At 46.4% G+C, this 25031-nt stretch overlaps 1 protein-coding gene across 3 annotated transcripts in view; it reads right to left on the bottom strand.

Annotated features, from left to right (window-relative positions):
• Kctd6 (potassium channel tetramerization domain containing 6) overlaps positions 1-24800 on the bottom strand; it is a 29143-nt gene extending 4343 nt beyond the window's left edge. Inside the window, exons 1-2 of one of the 3 annotated variants that reach the window (XM_052190242.1) lie at positions 5210-5273; positions 3479-3584 (exon numbers count right to left, since the gene is read on the bottom strand). The gene's annotated coding sequence lies outside the window, so the exon portion shown is untranslated. Of the gene's footprint in view, positions 1-3478; positions 3585-5209; positions 5295-23788 lie in introns of those variants that run through there. The other 2 variants (XM_052190243.1, XM_052190241.1) reach the window with 2 other exon arrangements.
• Between the last annotated feature and the right edge of the window lie 231 nt (positions 24801-25031).

Genomic DNA, 25031 nt, shown 5'->3' with positions numbered 1-25031 from the left:
ACACACCAGAATATTATTATCTTATAAAAAAAATCAATCAGGCTTTTAATAATGAAGTATTTCTCTTTGTATATAAAAACAAACAGAAATCAACTTAAATGACTGTTACGGCACAATCTGGGACAAAAAAGACCCTTACAGAGCTGGCTGAGGGCCACCCAGCCAGCACCATGGAGAGCCAGTTTTAGGCCACTAGCAAATGCCCGTGCACTAATGATGCTGCTTCGATGTGCTTTTCTCTACAATTCAAGGGCAAGCCAGCAGTTGCCCGGCTACTGAGCTGCTTGCATTAGTTCCCTCTCTTACACGCTATTCCCCAAATCAGCCTAAGCAAACTGCAGAGCAGATTTCAAAATCACTAGCAAAGAAGGCAACAGCAAGGACCTGCCTGCCGGTGTTCACCCCAGAAAGTCACTGGCTCTGTGTGTGGTCTGTGAAGAGCCCTTTAGCCCACTTTTAGAGGAATCTGGCCCCAATTTCCAGAACAAGAACAAGCCCTGGCCACTGAAGATCACAAAGGATCTTTCTCAAAAGGTCACTCAGGCATGTAGAGAACATTTGCATAACACAGCAGGGGCTGAAATCAGAGCCTGCAGCAGCCGTTTCTCTACCTTTACAAATTCTTCAAAGCAAACAAGCTAAAACGTGGCCCCGAGGAGGAGAGAGGAGGAGAGGCAGTCTCTGCCTGCCTCTACTCTGCCTGCCTCTACTCCAGGCCGCTGGCTGTGGGCAGACAGGCTTGAGTACTAGAGTGAGATAGCACAACGTGAAGCCGGAGCTACTGCGATCCCTTCTCATCCCTGTTACTTACTCCACAAACCCCATCTGATGTAAAGGGAGGAGATGAGCCTTACCCAAGTGTCCGGTCCATTACAGACAACAACACACCACCAATGAAGTGAATTAAAGGTATCTCCCAACACTCAAAGGATTCTTTCCCAACTACCTCAATACCCATTCAGCCAAAGTTTATGTAAGGTCCACTATCACAGGGCAAGGGAGCCCATGTAAAATCCAGATACAAGGGAATAAGAAAACATAACACTGAAACACCTCGTGGGGCTTTCAATCTACAAGGGAAGGCAGCATGCAACAACTGAAGTCCACAATATGATTCCAAAGAGCTATCTAATAGGATAGACTGGAGGAGCTCTCAGGAGGAAGAGACCTAGACTCCAAATGAGAAGAAGATGGAGGGCTTCCGCAAAGAGCTCGTTCAGTGAAACGGCGAAAGAAAAAGTGCCCGACCTGTGAAGAGACTCTACTCAAGCAACAATTTAAACAGGCAGGGATGAAACAGCCTTTCTGCTCATAAGCACACACACACACACACACACACACACACACAGAGAGTTATAAAATAAAGAGGCAGGAGAGACCACAATATTTGCTCACAGCCCCACATCTGGGGAATACCTGACCAATAACTTGTGTTTGCTGATTCCTAGTCTAGATTTTTTCTGTTCTTTTCAAAGAACAGAATCCAAAAACCAAACAATTGAAAAGCATCAACTTTAGACTTCCCATAACCAACTATTAACCCTATCCACCTAGCACTTTATTTACAATTTAACAAAAACTTGGGCTAGTCATAATGAGCCTGTAAAAATTCCTACCACTAAATAAAAAATGGCAGTAACCTACTCATTAGCGCGAGTAATGGCTGCTGTTCCAACCTAAGCGACAGAAAGAATTCTAGTTCATGAACAGTCAAATGACTAATGAAGAATGGAAGCCCAAAACACAAGAAAAAAAATCAGACAGCTCTTATGCCAGTACTAACCTTTCACATTTATGTCTTCATGCCTAAGTCAAAACACAGTAACTTGTTGTGCAATCATCAAAATAAACAATAAAAAAAAAAAATAGATGTTCCTGAATCTCTTCTATAGCAAAAGCCAAGGTCTGGCTACAAACATATAATAAACCTCAAGCTTAATAATTTAGGAAAGTAGTCATGGGAATATGTAGCTGTATATATACATGTTCACAATTTTTATTTATTGGTTTGAGTTGGGGACCAGTGGGACGTGCAGGCAATGGTGTACACCTTTACTAAGGAGCTAGCTAATCATGATCCAAGTCCAGGTTTCTTCTTCTTTTTTGGGGAGTGGGGATGGGGACAGGGTTTCTCTGTATAGCCTTAGCTGTCCAGGAACTTGCTCCATAGACCAAGCTAACCTTGAACTCAGAACTCAGAGATGTGTCTGCCTCTGTCTCCTGGAGTGCTGGAATTAAAGGCATGTGTCCTTACCACCTGGCCAAGCCCAGGTTTCTTAAAAAACACTTCAAGGCCTCACAGTCAGATGTAAAATACATCAAAATAAAATACTAGTCACTTGCAATATAAGCTAGCAAAATCTATTTTAAAAAATTATTCTAAATTGTTCACTAATAAAGTCAAAATGGGAGGAGTAGTCTTGATTGATTTAAAACTGATTTGTGTTCCTTGCTTGTAAACATCTACAGAGAAGCACCTAGAGAAAAATCTAGAGAGAAAAGAGGGGGCAAGATTCTTGCTTATCCAACAGCCAGATTCTGTACAGATGCCTATCAGGAAGATCTCGGAGACCGGTACAATAAAACACAACCCAGAAGAAAGAATTTCCAGAGTAGTGAAGGCTCTGCCTCCTCCAGGACACAAACAATTCATTTCCTTTTCATCTTCTCCAGCATCCGGCTCGAGCTCCAGTGGCCTGCTTAATGACAAGTTTAATAACCACAAGCCAGGCGACAGGCCTTCAAGGAGGCATCAAACAGGCCTGTCATGCTTGAGGGGAAGGTAAAGAAATGTGTAATGTTTCATAAAACATGTTCCTCATAAAATTCCTTCAAAGGTGTTCCCCTCCAAGTGACTTTCCCTCACTAAAGATCTTTCTGAGAGTTGTGACTACGACCAACTACAAGCAATGACTATAAAGTTCAAAGAAAGGCTTTCTGACTTTGTAAAATCAGTTTACCTGAAAATGCCTGACCTTTGATTCAAATAAAATTATGATCCTAAAGACTATCAGGCCTGAACTTCAAAGGTCATTGTAAATAATGTATAAATTCTGATAGTATGTTAGCAGGTAGTTAAGAAAAACATATCCTGAAGAATTTCTAGAAGCCTGAAATGAAGTTACTAATTTACTGACCTAGCAAATCTGAAGAATGCACAATCCAGTAAGTTAACAACTTAATCTGTGAGAACCTTCCTTACCACAGCAAAGAAAGCTACACTAGGGGTAGTAGTCAGCACAAATATTCTACAGACTTCTGCTATTGAGTAAGAAGCTCCAGGCAAACGTGCTCTCCCATGTAACAGTCTCTGTGCTGCAATGCTAACCTTTAGATCTGAAGACGTAAGGATACAGCCATAAACACTTCCTTCCCAGGGTTTCTGGGGAGCCCTCCCAAGTGCTTTCCTACTGAAACCTTTGTGCCTGGTATCCCAAAAGGAAGACTCGGTAAATTTTCTCACTCCACCTATACTTACCTTCCAAACTGCCTTTGTACTGAGTTTCTCTGTTCTTGGGAACGTGGGAGTTTGAAAGTGAAATACTTTTTATAGTAATTGGTTCAGCGGCATCTCCAGGCGTCTTCTGAGTTAACGTACAGGTCAGCACAAGTATCCGAGTGCACAAGGATAATGGGATTATGAAGCTAAGTTACCACTAACTAAACCCCTCTCTCAGCCTTGTGGGCTAGAAGAAAGGAGATGTAGGCAAAAAAGAGAAAGTCTTACAAGAAATTATGAATCTTCCCACAGTATCAAACCAGAGGAATATATACTCTCCAGCTAAAGTGCTGTCGGAGTCAAAACTCATAAAATTCTACTTCCCCTCACTTTCCACTAAAATGGGGTATTATGGCCTTCCCAAAAGTAACCACACCATTTAAACACAATGGAGGTAAAACTGGCTGACAGGGCAGTGAGGAGTGGAGCTCTGGCGACACGGGCAGCATGCCAGCAAAGGAGGACTATCGCTCTGGCAGCATCACCAAAATTTAAGTAGCTAAGTCAGACCCGGTGGGCAAACCTGGAAGTAAAGGCCGGTCTGTGATCCCAATCTGTCCCCACCCTCCTTTCCCCGGAGTTCCCACAGCAGCTGTAGTAAGAAAAACTAAAGGTAAAATGATGTCCAGCATTCACAGAGACAGACAGACACGTGAGCTCTCAGAACTTCTAGAAAGCATGACTCAGGGTTGTCTCCAAGATAAAACAGAATACACACATAACGTGTTCCGTTTAAAATAGACCCCCAAGTATTTAAATCCAGGATACGATGATGGATTCATAGAGTGACCATAAGACTGCTTTTCATGCTATTGCTTCGGCTAAATTATGCTTTAAGAAAATTCAAAACACAAAACTTACTATGGTATCATCTATGGCTATCTTTCTACCTACGGCATTACAAAAAAACTAAGAATCCGTGTGGGCTCCTGGTTTTCATCCAAGGGGTGAGTCTTCCACCCTACCTACCTACCTGCCTGGCTACTTGGACCTTTGCTCTTTTGCAAACACTTTTAGATTTAGGCCTGTGTTACCCCAACATTATTCCCGTACATTGGAGACAGTTGCTTGGGCTATCCCAAACATTCATAGCCAAACCAGGTCACCCAGGTCTATTTGTCAGCATCACGAAATCCTGCAACTATAGGTTTATCAACTTGCTGTGTGAACTGGTGTACAGAACAGAAACATGACAACTTCAGCAGAATATCCAAACAGGATCTCAGTCACGTTCCGTTTCCCCGTCCCACCCCCAGACACAGCCTCCGCTGCCAGCGCCCAGCAGGTGCTGCAGGGGCTCCCCAAGACCTCGCCAAGGATCACCTCTGACACCCAGCACTAAAACGCGTGACATCCCGAAATCCCAGTAAAAAGCTGCAATGTGTGCAGAAAACCCAAAGAGCAGGGCTTTAAACTAGGGCAGTGGCGCCTAACATGCACCACCCCCCAAAAAACAACCCTTTGCCCCGCAGAGCCCGCCGGTTCCTACTCCGCGGTCGCCCGCAAGCCAAGCCCGGCCGGCCACGCGCACCGAGCCCCGAACCCGAGCCGGAGCCCGGAGCCCGCGGCGGCCGCGCGTCCCCGATCTCCCCGCCCAGGCCCCGCCGCGGGCTCGTGCCAGCCCGGGGACGCGCGGCCGCCACCCGCCGTTCTCCTCAGCCCGACTTCCCGCAGCCCCGGCCCCGCAGGCCCCGTTCCCGCCCCACTCACTGCGCGAGCGCGGAGGAGGCGACCCGGCCGGGAGACGCCGGCGGCCTGAGAGCGCGAGCGCGGGGACGAGCGAGCCCGCGCCCCGCGGCGGCGGCGGCAGTGGCGGCAGCGGCGGCGGAGAGGACGACTGAGTCGGCGCCCGGAGTTGCGGCTCCAGCTGCCCGGCGCGGGCGGCGCCTTCTCAGGAGAGCCGCGGCGCCGAGAGCGCGGACGCCCCCTGTCGGCGGCGCGGGGCGAAGGCCGGGAAGCCGGACCGCCACGGGCACTCTGGGCGCTGCCGGGTCGGCGTGGTCAGGCGGGCTCTGCTGCAGTCCCGAAGCCCCGCCTCCGGCCCGTTCCTATCCCCGCCCCGCCCAGGACTCCGCGCAGAGCTCCGCCCAGGCCCCGCCCCTAGCTCCCCTGGGCGCTCAGGCCGCCGTCCTGTCCGCCAGCGGTCCCCTACCCGCTTGCCCTGGATGTCGTCTCTGCAGCTGTCTCTCCTCAGCTGTTTTCACTAAGTTGATAGACTTCATCGCATGCAGGGCTTGGAGAGCATAGCAGCCACCCAGACTGAGGCGAGTCCCGAGACTCAAGAAAGCAGCCAGTAGACAAAAAAAAAAGGCAAGTTCGAATACGGGAAAATGCTTCTGCAAATTAGTACACAAAATAATACATACAGTACCCTAATGTTGATTTTTTTTCCCCTGTTTGTTTGTGTGTGTGTGTGGAGCCTGGCTGTCCTGGAACTCACTCTGTAGACCAGGCTAGTCTCAAACTCAGAAATCCGACTGCCTCTGCCTCCTAGGTGCTGGGATTAAAGGCATGCGCTACCACTTCCTCACCCACCCTCCCAACCCCCCTAACATTGATATTTTTTAAGGAGTACAGATAAACAAAAATTTTGATGAATAAGCCATTGAACATGGTATTCCAGGGTAACAGGATACAAATGTTATTCTGTGCATGGATGTGCGTGGATGCATCCCGTGCTACCTTCAATGCTTGTGCAGGCCAGAAGATGGCGCTACAGCCCTTGGAACTGACCTTCTAGATGGTGTGCTTAGCTATCAAGTGGAACTGGGAATAGAACCCTGGTCCTCTGGAAGAACAGCCATCTCTCCAGCCTCTACTTATTGCTTCTTAATGTTCTTCTGAATTTTATTTTCTATAATATGTGGAGATTGGACTTACAGTCAGAAAAATACAGTGAATATGGATGTTTGTCTTTGTGGTACTAAAGATTGAATCCAGGACAGTACAGACTAAACACTGTACTGCTAAACTGTACCTTGCCCCACAATGTATTCTACAGAAAGAAAACAGAGAAGTCACTCAAGATTAACATCTCTAGGATCTGGCATCACTACAATTGAACTACTTTTGATTTACTGGTATCTCTGGTATCTCTGGAAAAGTCACCTCTCATGTTTCTCCAAATAAAGACATTTATTTATTTATTTATTTATTTATTTATTTATTTATTTATTTATTTTTAAGATAAGGTTATCACCAAGTAGACCAGGCTGGCTTCAAAGTCACAGAGATCTTCCAGTCTCCTGAGTGCTGGGATCAAGTGTACCACCACACTTGGATAGGTCTGATAATTCTTTTCTTTCTTTCTTTCTTTCTTTCTTTCTTTCTTTCTTTTTTTTTTTTTTTTTTTTTTTTTTTTTTTTTTTTTTTTTTGGTTTTTTGGATTTGGTTTTTTCAAGACAGGGTTTCTCTGTATAGCCCTGGCTTCCCTGGAACTCACTCTGTAGACCAGGCTGGCCTCGAACTCAGAAATCCGCCTGCCTCTGCCTCCCAAGTGCTGGGATTAAAGGCGCCACCACCGCCCAGCTTGATAATTTTTTTCTTAAAGGTTATATAGATAATATAAATTATATTTTCAAGTTTATGGCTTAATACAGTCAGTTTAATTTTTGTATAATAACATTTTACTCAGCAAACTTAACTCTTAGATTTAATAAGACTGGAGGTGTGTTTAGATTTCTTGTATAAATAACCACAGAGTCCAAAAGTAGTGACTGTTCATAGTTCCTGCCTAGTCGTTATCTAATTCTTTTTTCATTTTTATGCTAACTAAGTTCACCTGCATTGAGCTGACTGCCACCTGTGACAACAGGCATCATTAACTGGGTCCTTTACTCCTAACATGGCATCAGTAACTATGGTGGTAGCTATCAATTCTGACAGAGCAATGTTTGCAGCGTTAGGAAGCATTTGCTTTCCTGTGGGGATGCTAATATAATGTGTTCCAGTCTTGTATTGTTAATCCATCCATGCATGCTTGATGGTGTATTAGTGTTTCACTATATTGCTGGATTCTCTTGGCTAATATTTTATTTAGATTTTGGCTTCCATAGTTATGAAAGAGATAGGAAAGATATATGAAAAATAATAATTTTCTGTATTATTCTATCTTTGTGTGGTTTGAGACTCTTTCCTTTTTAAATAAATTGGATTTTTGTTGTTTTTTAACGACTTATTTATTTTATTTATTTTTTTAAGATTTGTTTATTATATGTAAGTACACTGTAGCTATCTTCAGAGAATCCACAGGAGGGCGTCAGATCTCATTACAGATGGTTGTGAGCCACCATGTGGTTGCTGAGATTTGAACTCAGACCTTTGGAAGAGCAATCAGTGCTCTCAACAGCTCAGCCATCTCTCCAGACCAACTTATTTATTATATATATATGAGTACTCCATTGCTCTCTTCAGACACACCAGAAGAGGGCATCGGATCCCATTACATCTGGAACTGAACTCATGACCTCTGGAAGAGCAGTCGGTGCTCTTCACCACTGAGCCATCTCTCCAGCACCCCCAACCTCCTCAACCCCCCCTCCCAGTTTGAGACTCTTAAGAGATGGTTGGTTAAGAGATGGCAGCTTCTCTCTGACTGGGGTTCTCTGTAGTTCTCTTTTTCCATAAACCATCCAGAGCTCCTGGTTTGGGGGATGGAAAGATTATACTGGAAACTGTTTTACTCAGGACAGCTCAGGGTTGTCAACCTGTGGGGGAACACCAGCTTCAGGCTGGCAAATCCCAACCCACACACCCACACTGCACTCAGTGATTCTTAGGCCTCCGTTTCCCTGCTAGCCTCTAGGTATCAAGGCTCCTGTGGTGAAGAGAGTCCTGATGGTCATGTTTGCCGCACAGCTAGGCAGCCTGGAAGAGGTTGTTACTGTGGCAGCTACAGATGCTACTGAAGGGAATCCAGATCAGCAGGCTGCTGAGGAGATACAGCGAGAAAGCTAATGATCTTCGAATGTGGGATTCAGTCTGCCCTTCTGAGTCTCACCCCACTGATGGCTGGTGGACCTCACTTTCCACGTGTCAAAGGATCTTCAACTGAGCTCCCAGAATCCCTCTGGATTTGTGGGCCTTACACTGTCCTTTCTAACAAAAGTGGCTAATGGATTCTCCGGGCCAGGACTCCCAGGGTTCGTTCCTATATGTAGCCCTCTGGATTGTAGCCCTCAGTCTCTGCATTGAGTTCTTACACTCTGCCTCTGCTCTCCAGAGAAATAGCCTCAGGACTCTTCCAGACACTGACGGGAGGACGTCTCCTTTGACTTCCCTAGTGTCCCCTCCCATTATTCTTTTGCTGTACATATAGCTGTTTTACAGTTAGTTGTCTCTTGCCTGGTGACAAATCCTCTCAAATATATAGGAGTTTACAGCACCATTCATCACTTACAGTTCCTGGGTCAATAGCTGGCAGCCCAATTGTCACCAGGGGCTACAGTCTTCTGGAAGACTACAAAATCCACCCCCTTATTCATGTGACTTTTATAATAAAGCATCAGTTCCTTGTCACATGAGCCTCTCCTGACAAAACTTACCCTCAAAAGTGGCATGCCCTTGAGGCGTGATCTCACAGACCAACCCTTGTACACGGTAAGGGGCGTGAACAGCAGGAAGCAAAGGTCATTGGGCCTGCTCTGCAGGCTGCCACGACGGCTCTGAGGATGGGTCTCACCTGAAGATGGGTACACGTGAGGGGTAAGAGCATGATGAAAGCCACTGCGGCTCGGAATGCAAAGGGAGCCTTGTACCCATCTCTGCTCAGCCGCTTTCTCCTCTCCCACGGCCCGCCATTTGCCAGACCACCCCCATCCTCGATAACTGCAAACCAAACCAAACTCTCCCACCCCCCCCACCCCCAGCCTCCTCAGCCTCCTCAGCCCCCACTCAGCTCAGCAAATGGCACCCCTGTCCTGCCATCTGCCCAAACCAGCAGCTTTGAGTCATGCCTGCTCCTCACTCCCCCTCACTTCCCGGTGCCAGGAAGCACGGGCCTGCCAAGTCTCCCCCTAAGCATAGCCAGGATCCAGCTCTCCTCCTCCCTCTTCCCCGGCACCACCGACTGTGCCAGGCCAGGCCACCAAGAGTTCCATCACGGACATCTGCAGAAGCACTCTCTCTGGTCTTCCTCCCTCTGTCCTTCTGTCTTCAGTGTGAGTCACCCACACAAAGCTGCCGTGTCACCCTGCCTGCTTTATCCTCCGGAAGTGGTTCCCCGGACCTAGCCCGCTGCGGTCGAATCTGGTCCCATTCACTCATTGAGCCTCTTCCTCTCCATCCTTCCTTCCGATTGGGCCCTTGCCTCTCTCACAGTTTAGTTTCTGAGACCTGCCTATTTGTCCACGTCAGGGACATCGTGGATGAACCTGCTGTCTCCTCTGTCCAGGACACCATGTCTCAGCCTTTGAACTTCTGTTCACGTCTTCTGCTCCCTTCATCCCGTGGTCACTTTCTGGCCTCCCCTGAGTCTCTGGAGTCTCAGGTCCTGCGTGGTTATAGCGCGGGCCTGCCTGCCCTCTCTTTGCCTCCCTCCTTTGCAGTTGCACTGTGAACTCCCAAAAGGCAAAGACTGCATCTGTGTGACTTAGAACAGCACCACACAAGTGCTGGGTAATTAGCACATACTCAAAAGTCACATGACAATTTGGGGCATTCTGTCTTCCTCTTTTTTCTTAGATGCCTCACACTCTAGCAGAGGAGACAGTGTTGATTTCACTAGATGAGTCCTGGGACAACCCCCTACTACTATCACCATCACCACTATCACCACCACCTTCATCATCAGCACCACCATCACCTGTACCACCACCTCCACTATCACCACTACTACCACCTGCACTACCACCTGCACTACCACCACTACCTCCACCTCCACCACCACCATCACCACCTCCATCACCACTACCACCTCCACCATCTCTACCATGACCTCCACCACCACCACCTCCACCACCTCCACAAGCACTTCCAAGTCTACAGTTCCCTTCCCTCTGTTCATTTGGCTAACTCCTGTTCATTCATCAGCAATGTGGACTGCCAGATTTAGCAAATAAAGGCAGGACACTCAGTTCAATTTGGAGTTGAGCTAAACATCATTTTTAATATAGGTGTGCCCAAGCACTCTGCTAAATACATCTTGTCTTTTGGCTGGCAGCCACATCAGGAACCAGCACCACTGCAAAACCTGGCAGCTTGTCTAACAATGATGATAGAGATGAAGGGGAAGAAGAAAAGATGGCCCCCCTGCTCACCCTCCACCCCCACCCCAGGCTCCCAAACTAACCCCCAGCATGCCTCTCCAAGCACACACTGTGCTTGTGTGTTGATATCATCTGTTGCCAGTGAGATCTGGTAGCCTGGATTTGGTCCTAGTCTTCATTAGGAGCCTCTTTCATCCAGAACTACCTGGGCGCCCAGGAAGTGGTCTGGTCCTCAGGAGGGAAGCATAAAGAGCAACAAAGAGAAAGAGGTAAAGAAGAAGTTAAAGAGCCCACAAGTGAGTCAGGCAGAGCTCTCTAGATGGCTGCCTGCAGTGGAGCACTCCCTTGTTAGCTTTGTGGCTGTCTCTTAGTCCCACCACCCTCTGCCTCAGAACATCAAGGTCCCTGTGAGGCAGAAATGACACAAAAAGAGTGTGTCTGGGTCCCTTCAGTTTTCCAAGTCAGCCGCATGAGCGTTAGTGTGGCAGGCGTCATGGGGAGCGAGGCCTTGAAGACGGCAGTGTGGGGAGGGCTCCCAGAGGTAAGCGCCTGTGTGGCCAAGCTGCTGTGGAAATCCAAGACCACAGTGACCAGATGGCTCAAACCACACTGTCACAGCAGCTTACAGTGCCTCCCACAGCCCCTCAGAGCTGAAGGCTCGCTCGCTGGGGCTGGGCACGCCGGAGGCAGAGGGCCCACTATAGCAGCTGTGCATGGGTTCTATGGACTCAAGATCTGGCTGAGTAGCTTCTGCTTACCCATCAGCCAAGCAGGAAAACCAGGTCCACTCTGCAGTCCTCTCCCTCTCCCTCTCCCTCTCCCTCTCCCTCTCCCTCTCCCTCTCCCTCTCCCTCTCCCTCTCCCTCTCCCTCTCCCTCTCCCTCTCTCCCTCTCCCCCCCCTCTCTCTCCCTCTCTCCCTCTCCCTCTCCCCCCTCTCTCTCTCTTCCCCCCTCTCTCCCCTTTGCTCCCCTCCTCTCCTCTTTCCTCTCCCCCTCCCTCCCTGCCCTCTTTCTCCCCAATTCTTCCCTTGATCCCCTCCCCTCCCCTCCTCCCCTGCCTCCACCTTCCTCCCTAACTCCTCTCTCTCTCTCCCTCCCTCCCTCCCTCCCTCCCTCCCTCCCTCCCTCCATCTCTCCCTCTCTCTCTCCTTTCTTCCTCTCTTCCTCTCCCCCATCCCACCCCTTTCTCCCAGTCTCTATGTTCCTGGTGTTATGGTTTCACCAACTAAGTTTGGTAAGTGTCCTCCAGCTGTTCCAACTCAGAAATAAATTCCCACGCAGTCCTCTCTCTCTGTGGCGGGCAGGTCGCTGGTCTCAGGCCCTTTCTGCATTTGTCCCCTGCAGCAGGACACCCTCCTGGCAGAAGGAACCCAATAGGCAGCAGTTTCCAACCCCTCCCACACTTTCAGCCGAGCAGTCACTTAGGTGAGTTTGACAAGAGTGTTTTTCCTTTTTATAAGATTTCTAATTACCTGCTGTTCCCAGCCCTCTCTTTAATCAGCTTCCAAAGCTCTGCGGGGAGCTACAGAACCAGAGAAAGGAATCTGGTTCTCACCAGTATGGGTGAGCATGAGGCCTGGGGGTGTGTCCCTGGGTGCCATCACCCTCTTTACCATTATGACTTTCCATAATTATAGAGAATCCCAGGACTTCTGTCTTTAGCCCCGTGAGTGCCTCCACTGGTCTTGACAGGCCTTACCATGTCACCCAGGGACTGATGCTGCCTGGTCACGGTGGCATCACCAGCTGGCCTGCAGAGGACATGTGAGAGCTCAAGTCTCCTCCCAGGCTGCTCCAAAACCCACACACATGTCAGCCCCATGCTTTCAGCCTGGCTCTGCCTTCTTCCGTCCTAACCCACTGCATGACTGTTGGTTTCAAAAGAGTGAGTCCTTTGCACAGCCCCGCGCTTGCCTGTTCTTTATCTATCCTCACACATTCCCCCTTTGTGCCTGCACTCAAGCAGCAAGGGCCACCCGTACACACTCAACACCTCAAATGCAGGAGTTCTATATGACAGTGTCAAAACACATTGTCATATAGGCAAATAAGACAAAAGCAGATATTGTGGCATTCAGGATGTAGCACCTTGGCTGAAGGAATCCCATTTTGTCTTGTTCTTTCTTTCTTTCTTTCTTTCTTTCTTTCTTTCTTTCTTTCTCTCTCTCTCTCTCTCTCTCTCTCTCTCTCTCTCTCTCTCTCTCTCTTAAAGATTTATTTATTTAAAGACAGGGTTTCTCTGTGTATCCCTGGCTGTCCTGGAACTCACTCTGTAGGCCAGGCTGGCTCTGCCTCTCAAGTACTAGGATTAAAGGCGTGTGTATAAGGAATCTGAAGAGCTGACTTTGGTAGGTTCTGTCACTTACTACCTGAAGCTCAAACTCTTCTGTCCCAGCACCCTTTCCAAAGTGTTTACTCTTCATCAAACTTCATTAAACACGCATGGCTTTGGAGCACGAGGATCTGAGTTTCGATCCTCACAGTTCATATGAGGAGCGTATGTGGCGGTGTGTGCTTGGGAGCACAGTGCTGGCGAGAAGGGAGACAGAGGAAACAAAGCCCTGGAGCTTCCTCATGGGCCAGCCACTCTAGGCAAACTGAGACGCTCCAGGGTCTGTGAGACAACCCATCTCACAATAAGAAATGCAAACACATCAAAAAGAGCATTCTCCATGATCAAGATAGCTCTAGACCAGAGATGCAGGGATGGATCAATATATGCAAATCGATAAATGTTACAAATTACATGAATGCACTCAAGGGCAGAAATCAAACAGTCATTTAGACAGACATAGAAAAGACTCTTGGCAAAAATTCAACACCCCTTGATGTTAAAGTTCTGGGGAAACTCAGAATAAAAGGAACTTATTTTAACATACTAAAGACTATAAACAACAACCTATATCCAACATCATATTAAAGGGAGAAAAACTCATATAATTTTTCATCAAAAGAAGGTCTACTTTTCCAAATATTGTTCAATATGCTACTGGAAATATCAACTACAGCAAGAGAAGCAAATAAAAAGAATACAATTAGGAAGGAAGACTGTGAAGTGTCTTTATTTGCAAGTGATATGAATTTATACATAAGAAACCTAAGCAGTTAATTAGAAGTGGCAAACATTGTCAGGAATGTGTAGGATACAAAGCTACCACATAAAACTTAGTGACTTTCCTACATACCAACATGCAGAGAAGGAAATCAGGGCAACGATTCAATCCATGGCAGCCTCAAACGCAACAGCTCAGAATAAACCTAACGGAGGACTAAAAATCATCTACAGGGAAAGGTTTAAAGTGCTGGAGGAACAAATGGAAGCAGACGTGTGCTTACAGCCATTTGTGAAAACTGGCAATCCTACCAAAAGTTACCGATAGATGCAGTGTAATTCCAACCAAAACTCCAGACCAGGTTTTGCGGAAATAAAACAAAACAAAATAAGACCCTGTAAGTCTATGAAAGACCCCAGAAAGCCAAAGCAATCCTGAGTAGAGAGAGCAGGGCTGAAGGTGGACTGCGTACCTGATATGGTTATATCACCAAGCAATAAAGACAGGGTGCTGTGGGCACAAAAACACACACAGATATCAGTGGGTTGAAACAGAGGATCTAACCAAGGCCACATCATACAGCCACCCGATGCTTTACAAAGATGCCTAAAATCCTTTTTTGGAGAAAGTTCAGCATCTTCAACAAATGGAAAGCTGGCTAACTGTACATACAAGAATGAGACTAGATAGATCTGTACAACTCTAAATGAAACATGGCTCGTAACAAATGACCTGAAACTCTGGAAACACTGGAGGATAACACCAGGAGTACACTTGGACATACAGGCATGGGAAAGGGCTTTCTGGATGGGAATCCATTCAGGGAATACAGCCTATGATCAACAAATGGGACTGCATGACATTAAAAAGCTTCTATACAGCAAGAGAAACTGTCAAGTAAAGCAGATTGGCTGCTTAGATGTCTTTGTCATCTATACAACTGGCAGAGAACTATATCTCAAAAGTAAAAAAAAAAAAAGCTCAAGAGACTAAATGTCTTAGTTAGGGGTTTACTGCTGTGAACAGACACCAGGACCAAGACAATTCTTATAAGAACAACATTTAATTGGGGCCAGCTTGCAGGTTCAGAGGTCCGGTCCATTATCATCAAGGTGGGAGCATGGCAGCATCCAGGTATGCATGGTGCAGGAGGAGCTGGGAGCTCTAGATCTTCATCTGAAGACCACTAGGAGAAGCCTGGCTTCCAGTCAACTAGGTGGAGGATCTTAAAGCCCATACCCACAGTGACATAGCTACTCCAACAAGGCCACACCTCCTAATAGTGACACTCCCTGGGCCAAGTATCTTCAAACCTTCATACTAAACATCAAGAAAACAACCCAGTGGGGAAAGTGAGTCACAAAACTGAACCAAGATTTCTCAACTGAGAAATCCAGGGAGATGGCTCGGTGGTTACGAGCACTGCTGCTCCCGCAGAGGTCTGGTGCCTTCATATCCTACCACAGAGATAAACACTTGCCCATCTGTAATCACTGCTGCTCTGTTCACAATAGCTAGGAAATTAAATCCACCTAGATGTCCATCAGCTGATGAACAGATACATGACGGGATATTAACTCCGCTGCAAAGAAAAGTGAAATTATGAACTTCACAAGAGCTGGAAAATGCTGGACTAAGAAAAACAGATACTGGCTTTCTTTCTTACGGACAGATCTTAGTTTCAAATTTTTAGATTGGTTGCCTAGTTTGGGTATCTGTAGAGGACAAGAAGCTAGGAAATGCCCATTAAATGTTGTCCTTATAAGAGTTGTCTTGGTCCTGGTGTCTGTTCAAACAGTAAACCCCTAACTAAGGGTGGGAAGAAAGAGAGGCTTTAAAAGGGAATAGAACACAAGTGATGTGTTAGTAGATGGGGAATCTGAGGGAGGGGTGGGAGTCAGGGGGCGTGGAAGGCATGAAGCTAGAGGAAATACTGGGGTTAGAAAGGTTTAGTCAGGGATGGGATGGGGTAGGGAAAGATGGGGAGAGGAAGGATTGACTAAACTGAGGGTGTATAAGAAGTCCTAAGGTGTCCTCATCTACTACTTCGCAAGATAATTTTTAAAAAATTTAAAGAAGTTTAAATGGAGGTAATCATCATGGCTAAATAATACTCTCCCACAAACTATAGATTATTATTATTATTATTACAAAAGCAAAATAAACAATAATGCCGGGCATGAGACACATCAGTATGACCCCCTAAACAATACAGGTTGTTGCCATTTTTGTTGCTAACCAGAAATCAGTGGGAAAAGAACTCAATGCAGAACTAATCTGGAAACTGTCCTGTTGGCTAGATTTCATAGTTGTGGAAAGTCCATTGTAGGCTGCTAGGGAAAAAGTCACCCATAGGTGACTTTATACCTGTTCTCCCAGCAAGGCGTGCCAACTGCTGAAAACAGTAACTCTAAAGTTATAGGGCAAACCAACCTTTTTTTTTTTTAAATTGGATTTAAGAGCAAGAGGGAAGCGATGCCTCCTGCTATAAACCAGGTCAAAACCCCAGGGCTAGGGGTTTTGGTCATAGGTCATAGGCAACAGAGGGGAATCTATTTGCTAAATGTTGTAAAACTGTCTTCTCATACTCATGTTAATTCCCACAGATCACGGATCAGTGCTGTTCTTGCCTTTGATCCCAGAAGCTCCTTTTTGAGATTCAAAACTAGTGCTGAGAATTAAGATTGTTGCCTGTCGCCAGGTGGCAGAGACAGGGGCGTCTCTGGGTTCGAGGCCAGCCTATTCTACCGGTCGAGTTCTAGACCAACCAGGGCTACACAGGTTTTTTTTCCCCTGCCTGGAAACAACAAAACAAAACAAGAAAACAGCAAACAACAACAACAACAACAAAAACTCAGAAGATTGTTGAGCACTCAGCTCTAAACAAGACATGGACAGTAAACCCCACCCTCAAGGCTCTGGGAAGACCGGGGAAATGAAGGAAAAGGTTTTAAGATGTGCAGGATGAGGAGTCACTGGGAAATGCTGTGCCCAGGATGCTACACAGCACCTGAGTTGGCTCCTGAACTCACAGCAGCTGTGCTTAGTTGCCTGAGCTCAAGCCAGTGACATTTCCAAAGCGGATGCAGAAGGGACACATGCGGCTCCATCCACTACCATCTGTAGCCAGTGGTGGCTGCGAAAGGGAGAGCCATTTCTCTCCAAGGGTGAAGCCAACTGGCAAGTTGCCATTGGTCAGTAAATAACCCTATAGCTCTGTGTGTCTGAGCAACAGTAATTAAACTCAGTGGGTTGCTTGTTTTGTTTTGTTTTTTAAAAGATGAAAATAAGAGGGGGATGTACTGGGAAGAATTCCAGAGAAAGTGGGAAGGGAGCAAAAAAACCAGATAAGGTGTTTCTGATCAAAATAGAGTGTATACATGCATGAATATGTCAAAGAATAAACTTTAAAAATTGATTTTAAAAAAAAGGTGAGAAAACAAAAGGTCTTTCAGAAAGATATCCAGCATCAGCCTCTTGTCTACAGACACACACACACATCCATACACACAAAAACCACAACACAGAAATTCGGGTTTAACCATTCCCTCAGGTCTTGATTTCTTAGATGCTCATCACAGAAATCGTACATGAAACAAATGGATGTGTATTATTCTTGTCAGTCTGTCTTTTGCTACACAGGACAAAAGGAAAGAGAATGTTCCTTCCCTGCAGGCACCTACACAATAGACAATGTTTGTGAAGCTGTCATAGCACAGATTCTGACAGTGTTCCTGGAGCTCCTGAACTAGAGGCACAATGGCTATTTTATACCTATTAGCATGTCGTTGGGGATTCTTGATAGCGATGGGTTGGTTTCCTCAATGTCTGACAGTGGACCCCTTGTCACCTGCACAAGCAATGAGTGCACCGTGAGGTACTGTAACTATAGTAACTGCTGAAGAGCCGTGTTTTGGGTTTCCGACATCTCACACACGTCACTCCTCTCCTGTTCTTGACATTGACTGGGTGAGATCACAGCTCTTCTCTGCCTCTGCCATCAGCACCACAGACGTAGGCCCACGTAGAAGCCTGCCAGCCTCAATTTCTTCACCTGTGGACCTGAATAAACAACTCCTGTTCGGGATTGCTAGGACAATCAACTAGGACAATTGAGAAATGGAAAAGTTTGATAATGCAGCGCCTGGCGTGAAGTCAGTGCACAGCAAATTGGTGGCTCTTATTATAATAACTAATTGCTGTACTGCTGATTTGAAAGGATAAATATAGAATTGAAGCGTTGGCAGGCAGCAGGGGAACCGGGCTGAGAGAGGGGCTGATGACTTGACTGTTCCAACCAGACCTCTCAAAACATCCACTTATTTTGGCTGGTCATTGAATGTTGTCCATGTTGGTAATTGCTATGAATAATTAAGGGACAATGGCTTCCTGTGACATTCTTGAGGCCCTTCTGTGATTAGAGAAGTATACCTTTTTATAACTCTTTCTGTAGTAAACCACATAAAACCCGAGCCCTTAACATCAGAAAACCAGGTTGGCAGCGAGATGTAATTATACAAAGTAATAAGACAGAAAGTAATAACTCAGTTTCATTAACTACTTAAGTAACAGCTGGGACATCCTCACTTGGCTGGATATGTTTTAGTAAATTTTGTTATGGAGGTAGACTTGAGAAATAAATAAACAAAGGGATACTTCAATAGCACTTCACCAAGTGAGCATCCCTTTGCAACCGTACAGTCAAGAACTAAAACATGACTGTATTCAGAAGCCCTCATGCCCCTTTCTGGAGAACTTTCCCCAGTGCTATGTTAAAGGCATGGTGGTCCCAGTCTTGTTGTCACTGGGTGGTGCCTTTAAGAAGTGTGGCTTGGCAGTATACCTTTCAGTCAGGAGGTATGCCTCCCTCCCCCAGGACTTTCCTACCTACCCACTGCCCCCACCCCACACACAAGCTTTTGTCTTTTGCTTGGACACTAGAGGAGCAGTTTTGTCCCGCCAATCATCGTCACCACAATACTGCCTCATCGTAGGCCCCCAAGCAACAGTCAGCAGACCCATTGGGCTGAAACATTGAAAGCCATCAGCAGAAATGACCTCTTCCTCTAGAAGTCGGCACTCGCAATCGGCACTCTCGGACATCTACCATAATGACAGAAAGCTAATTACCACTGTCTAGTTTGGTTTCATTTGAAATGTATACAATTGCGCAACCATCACTATGTCCCAGTTTTACAGCCTTTCTGCCATTCTAAACAATTCCCTGGTTCACAGTCCTCTGAGCTGATGGATAGCTGGCCTTGGTTCGGTCCTGGGCAAGCACTCTCTGGATTGTCTTCTGTCAGGAGAGCTTTGCCATTGCTAACTAGAATTCTCATTTCAGTGGGAGAACACAAGCATTGCATTCTGTGTGGCAAGTGGCTTTTTAATCACAAAGTCTGTCAACCAGCATTTCCTAAACATGGCATATGACACAGCTTTAGATGGTATACAGACAACTGTGACATAGCCTGATGTAATTTTTAGTAAGTAAAGGGGGAAATTTTTATAAACCTTAAAGGAAAACTAGTTGGTTCAGTATTTCTGATAAGATACATGAACTCACCAGCAGATGGGGACTATAGTGTCTCAGAGAGTACTTGTAATCCTGGCACTTGGGAGGCAGAGGCAGGTATATCTTCGAGTTCCAGACCAGCCTAGTCTACAGAGCTAGTTCAAGGACAGCCAGGACTACACACACACACACACACACACACACATACACACACAAAACTTGTCTCAAATCACCAAAAAAGAAACCTGATGAATAACAACACAGATAGAAAATGAGATATCCATTTTTCTACACGTGACTGTGCCAGTAAAACAGCAAGCTTCCATTCAGCAAAAGAAATGGAGAGTGTGCATTCATCAATACTTAGCCTTTAAAACATAATCCAAACGTTATGTCCACTGAGATAGTTTGACATTTTTCACTCAATGTCTTCTATATGCTAGACGTTAGATAAATGATCATTTAGAAATTCTACTTAAATGTCATTTCATATTTATTTTATAAATAGTTCTTAAAGTAAATTAACCATGCAAAGCAACTATGAAGCTTGGCATATTAGCTCATGTCTATAATCTTAGTACTCAGGAGATTGAGGCAGGAGGATTGCAATGAGTTTGAAGCCAGTCTAGACTTTACAGTAAGCTCTAAGACAGCCTAGGCATTACTGTAAGATCTTGTCTCAAAAAAGTGTGTATTTATGTGTGTGTGTGATGTGTGTGGTGTGGTGTGTGTGTGGAGTATGTGTGTGGTGTGGTATGTGTGTGTTGTGTGTGTCTGTGGTATGTGTCTGTGTGGTGTGTGTGTGTATGTCTGTCTGTCTGTCTGTGTGGTGTGATATGTTTGTGGTGTGTGTGTGTCTGTGTCTGTGTGTTGTGGTATGTTTGTGATGTGTGTGGTGTGGTGTTTTTGTGTGTCTGTGGTGTGTCTGTGGTTTGTCTGTGGTGTGTCTGTATGTGGTGTCTGTGGTGTCTGTGTGTGTGTGGTATGCATGTGTTTATGTGGTGTGTGTATATGTATAATATATGTGGTGTGTGTATATGGTGTGGTGTATGTGTGTGGTGTGTCTGTGATGTGTATGTGTGTCTGTGTATGTGTTTATGTGATGTGTGTGGCTGTGTGTGTGGCTGTGTTTTGGGGAGCTAGGGAGATTTCTCAATGGTTATAGAACTTGCCATATGCCACATAAATGCCAGGTGTGTGTGGGGGGGTCCCCCTGTAATTCCAATCTCAAAAGACAAAGACAGAGGAACCTGGAAAACAAGCTGCCTGGCAAGATTAGCTGTATCAAGCTCTGGGTTTACTCAGAACCCTGCCTCAGTTGAACCTGGGAGAGCTATAGAGAATGACTCCTGACTCCTGATACCAACTTAAACTTCTACATGCACACACATGTGTGCCTTCACTCATACAAAAACACAAGTACAACATGGACACCACACACACACACACACACACTGGAAAATAATAATTGAAAAGAACACGTCAAAGAAGCCTTAGAGACATGACAAAGTGCTGGGCTGTCCCTTCCACAGTCCAGGCACTTAAAGGGATGGAGAAGCATGCAGGCGAGAACCCTGGCCCTCAGAGAGTGAGGCGGACGCCAAGAAGAGGTGTGAGTAAGAAGATCAGTAATAGTAAAGCACGAGGAACAGTCACCAGGGCACGCAATGACAGGCAGCAGAACATGGTCACATACACTCGGGGGCCACTACCACGAGAGTCTGGGTTAACAAGAGGAGCCCTACTACAGGGATGTGGAGGAAGGTGGGTTTGGCTGATGATGGATTTGATGATGGCTCCAGGAGGAGACAGCATTTTGGTGGAAGGCTGTAACAGTTCAGCAGAATCAGAAACAATTTGGAAGGCTGCGTATTCCAGCACCCCTCAGGCCGCCCACTAGCTGGTGCAGAGTGAGAAAGAACGAAGAGTTGGCAACAAGATTGGAAGGGCTGGTATCAATCCTGACCACGCACAAGCAACTATGGATTATTGGACATCATAAAAACAAACAAGTCTGCCGGGTTCACTAGCATGCATTTCTAATTCCAGCATCTGGGGGCTCTAATAGGAAGATCTCAAGTCCAAAGCACTGGTACTTAGCCTGCCTTGACAAAAGGATGGATGTCAGCTGGGTGGCAGTGGCACACGCCTGGAATCCCAGCACTCTGGGAGGCAGAGGCAGGAGGATTTCTGAGTTTGAGCCAGCCTGGTCTACAGAGTGAGTTCCAGGACAGCCAGTGCTATACAGAGAAACCCTGTCTCGAAAAAAACCAAATCCAAAAAACCAAAAAAAGAAAAAAAAAAGGATGGATGGACAGATGTATAGATGGTGGGAATCATGGAACTCCATTCCTATGGCATATGAAGGTCTAACATTAAAGTTATGCCTTATATATTCCCCAACTTCTGATAAAAATTAGGGGATGCATCTTCCTAAAGTCCCTTGTCTCCTCCCCACACATATGCAGCAGAGGTGCAGCTTGCTCTTCACGTGGGTCCCAAAAGCTGCTGCCTGTACATAGGGTATGTTCTAGCTGGCCCGCTCAGTGGGAGAGGATGCACCTGACTTCATAGAGACTTGATGTGCCAGGGCGGGGGAATGCCCAGGGGAACCCCACCTGCTCAGAGGAGTAAGTGAGGGGTGTGGGGGGAAGGACTGGGGGAGGGGGATGCCATGGCGGGGGGGGGGGGGAGGAGGACAGGGGGAGCAATAAGTGGGATGTAAAATAAATAAATAATAAATATTTTTCAAAGTGGAATAACTTAGAAGCTCTAGGTAACATAAAATAACTAAGAGAACAATGTGCAGAATGCAGAGGGCAAGAGGAAAAAAGATGTTGCAGAGAGCAGAAGGAGCAGGCAGGCTTCTCCTTACCATGGGACAGGACAGGTACATGGGAAGGAGAAGACAGGCTTAGTCTTATTAAGAGAAACAAAGCCTTTTTCTTACATGGATTTAATTCATTTAGCATTGAAAGGGTGGAAGCTTTTTCTTTCTTGATGCAATAAATATTAGAGTCCATTTTCATCCAAAAAATAATAATAAATATTTTTTAAAGTCCCTTGTCAATCAGCTTTCTTTTTACAGGTAACAGGCATGCTTTCTACCTATCCCTGAAAAGTGGCCTTTACTTCTGAGAAAGAAAATCCACAGGGTTATTCCAATAAGCTAATCACTTCCTTCTACAAGAGCTAAGAGGCAGCTCATCCTCTTGATACGAAATGGCCTGGTTGCTCCTTGCAGACTCTGTGCCCACTCTATTCCCAAGTATAATTCCCATGTGTGTGAGTGTATATTAGTGTGCGTATGTTAGTGTGAGTATGTTGTGTGTGAGTATATGTGAGTATGTGTGAGAGAGTGTGTTAGTGTGTGAGTGTGTGAGTGCATGTGAATGTGTGTGTTAGTGTGTGTATGTTAGTGTGTGTGAGTATATGAGTGTATGAGTGTGTAAGTTTTTGTTAGTGTGTGTATGTCAGTGTGTGAGTAAGTTTGTGTTAGTATGCGTGTGTTAGTGTGTGTGTGAGTGCATGTGTGAGTGTTACGGAATCAGAACTTGGGTCCTATGGTTGCACAGTAAGTACTTTACCAACTGAGCTCTCAGCCACTTAGACGATAATTTCCTGTTATTTTAAGCAGCTAGCTCCAATGCCCCATCTAGAAGCTCAGAGCTGGCATCAAAGGAAGAGCTGGCAGCAGACTTGGATCATGGCGGAAGGTGTGGATCCACACTGCTCGTTCTTTCTGTGTTTGCCTTCCTCACTTCCAATGAAGGAGAAAGCTGTGACAGGCATGGTGGCCCATGCCTAAATTTTTACAGCACATGGAAAACAGAGGCAGAAGAATCAAGGGCAGTTCAAGGCCAGCACCTAGGCTGCATACTGTGTTAGAGATTATCCTTGGCTAGGTAGCAGGACCTGGGGGGGGGGGAGACAGAGAGAGAGAGAGAGAGAGAGAGAGAGAGAGAGAGAGAGAGAGGCAGATAGAGAGAAAGACAGAGAGAGTCAGATAGACAGGCAGACAGACAGAGACAAAGTCAGAGAGACAGACACACAGAGAGAGGCAGACAGACAGAGAGACAGACATAGAGTCAGAGAGAAAGTCAGAGAGACAGAGAGAGACAGAGAGAGACAGAAAGAGAGAGAGAGAGAGACAGAGAGACAGAGAGACAGAGAGAGAGAGAGAGAAGGCTCTATGACACTACCAAGAGTTGGAGTCTGTGAAAGGTGTGGCAAGCGGCATCTGGGCAGCCTCAGAAGGGCAGGAACATAGCAGGGACAGGCCCTGGAGCCCAGAGGTCCACTGAAGGATAAAGAGACACTTCAACCAGCTACATGGACTGATGACCCAAAGAGAATGCTTTCTTCTCCCCTTTCTTGTCCTCGCCTCCCTCCCAGGACTATGCGAAACCAGTGTGCACACACACAGAAAAGCCCTCAGTCACAGTTGTTACCTCAGACTAGTAAGGTGGAGGCCTGCACAGAATTTAGCACCAGGAAAGCAAGCTTTGTTTCTTACCCACTGGAGTTGCGGACTGGGCTTCAGACCTGTTTCCACTAGTATGAAGAATTCCAAGTTGCTTGTCCCAGCAGACAGGGTGGGTAAAACAGCCCAGCAAGGAGTAGCGGAGCCGATGAAGTCGCTGATGGTCACTAGGACAGTGTCCCAGCGGCCTGGTCCAAGAGGTCGCTGGCGTGGGCTTGAGCATAGATGAAGAAACAAGAGAGAGCACGAATGAACAAAAAAAAACCCTACTGCTGTCTGCTGCAGTTCACACTCGAGCCTTGTTAAATGCTGAGGTTGCTGTTAGCAATTAAAACCGTTAGGCAGCTACACCTTCTCTGTTTAAGGTGAGGAAGGCTTATGGCTTGTGAAGCTGTGGATTTGACACCACAGCCTTCTGTACAAACATCTGACGCCATCTGAGCACACGGGTGGCATGCTCAGGTTTCACCGTTAACCCCCAAGCCTGCTGTGAATGTCTGTTCCTTCCCAGAAGCAAAACGAATAAAGCAAATCTCTCTAAAGCAGGACCAACAGCCCTTAAGCCCCGGTTTATGAAGGCTCAAGCCCCAGAGGCCCTGAGCTCCGCTGGTGCACTGGGAGGGGTGAGCAGGCAGAAGCTAGACATCAGTGGGCTCATCGCCACGACATTTACATTCTGAAAGCCCAGGGGGAATGGGTCTGTGGGATGATAGACCTTTCTGTGGAGCAAAACCTGTGAAACCTAAGTCTTTCTGAAAGGTCAAAGATCAGAGCTGGGGAAAAGCTCTTGCTGCAAGGACAGTTAGAGGGCTTGCAGGGCTCCCTGGGGCATCTTATGCGTTAGTAAACTCAGCTCAAAGGGAGCTAGGAAACTCCAGGCAAACAAGTCACGTGCAGAGTGAGCTGTGACGGCAGTCCTGGCTTGGATCTTTTGACTGTTACTTGAAAGCCTCCGTGGTCCTGTGGGTCACGATGGGATGCAGCAAACATGCTCCAAATTACTTCTCACCAAATGTGGGGGTGCACTTGTGCTTGCTCTGCTTTCCTAAAAGCAAAATCAAAGGCAAGATGTAGCTCACCACGTTTTCTACCAGGGAGATCAAAGACAGCATTCAAGACGACTTTAGATTGTTCTGTCCTAGCAATGGCACCAAGGAATCTAAATCTTAGGGTTTTACCGCTGTGAGCAGACACCATGACTGAGGCAACTCTTACATAAGGACAACATTTAACTGGGGCTGGCTTACAGGTTCAGAGGTTCAGTCCATTATCATCA

Source organism: Apodemus sylvaticus, chromosome 8 (genome assembly GCF_947179515.1).
Source record: "Apodemus sylvaticus chromosome 8, mApoSyl1.1, whole genome shotgun sequence".
Taxonomy (NCBI): domain Eukaryota; kingdom Metazoa; phylum Chordata; class Mammalia; order Rodentia; family Muridae; genus Apodemus; species Apodemus sylvaticus.
Note: the sequence above shows the minus strand (reverse complement) of the source record. Positions and strands in the feature narration are given on the sequence as shown.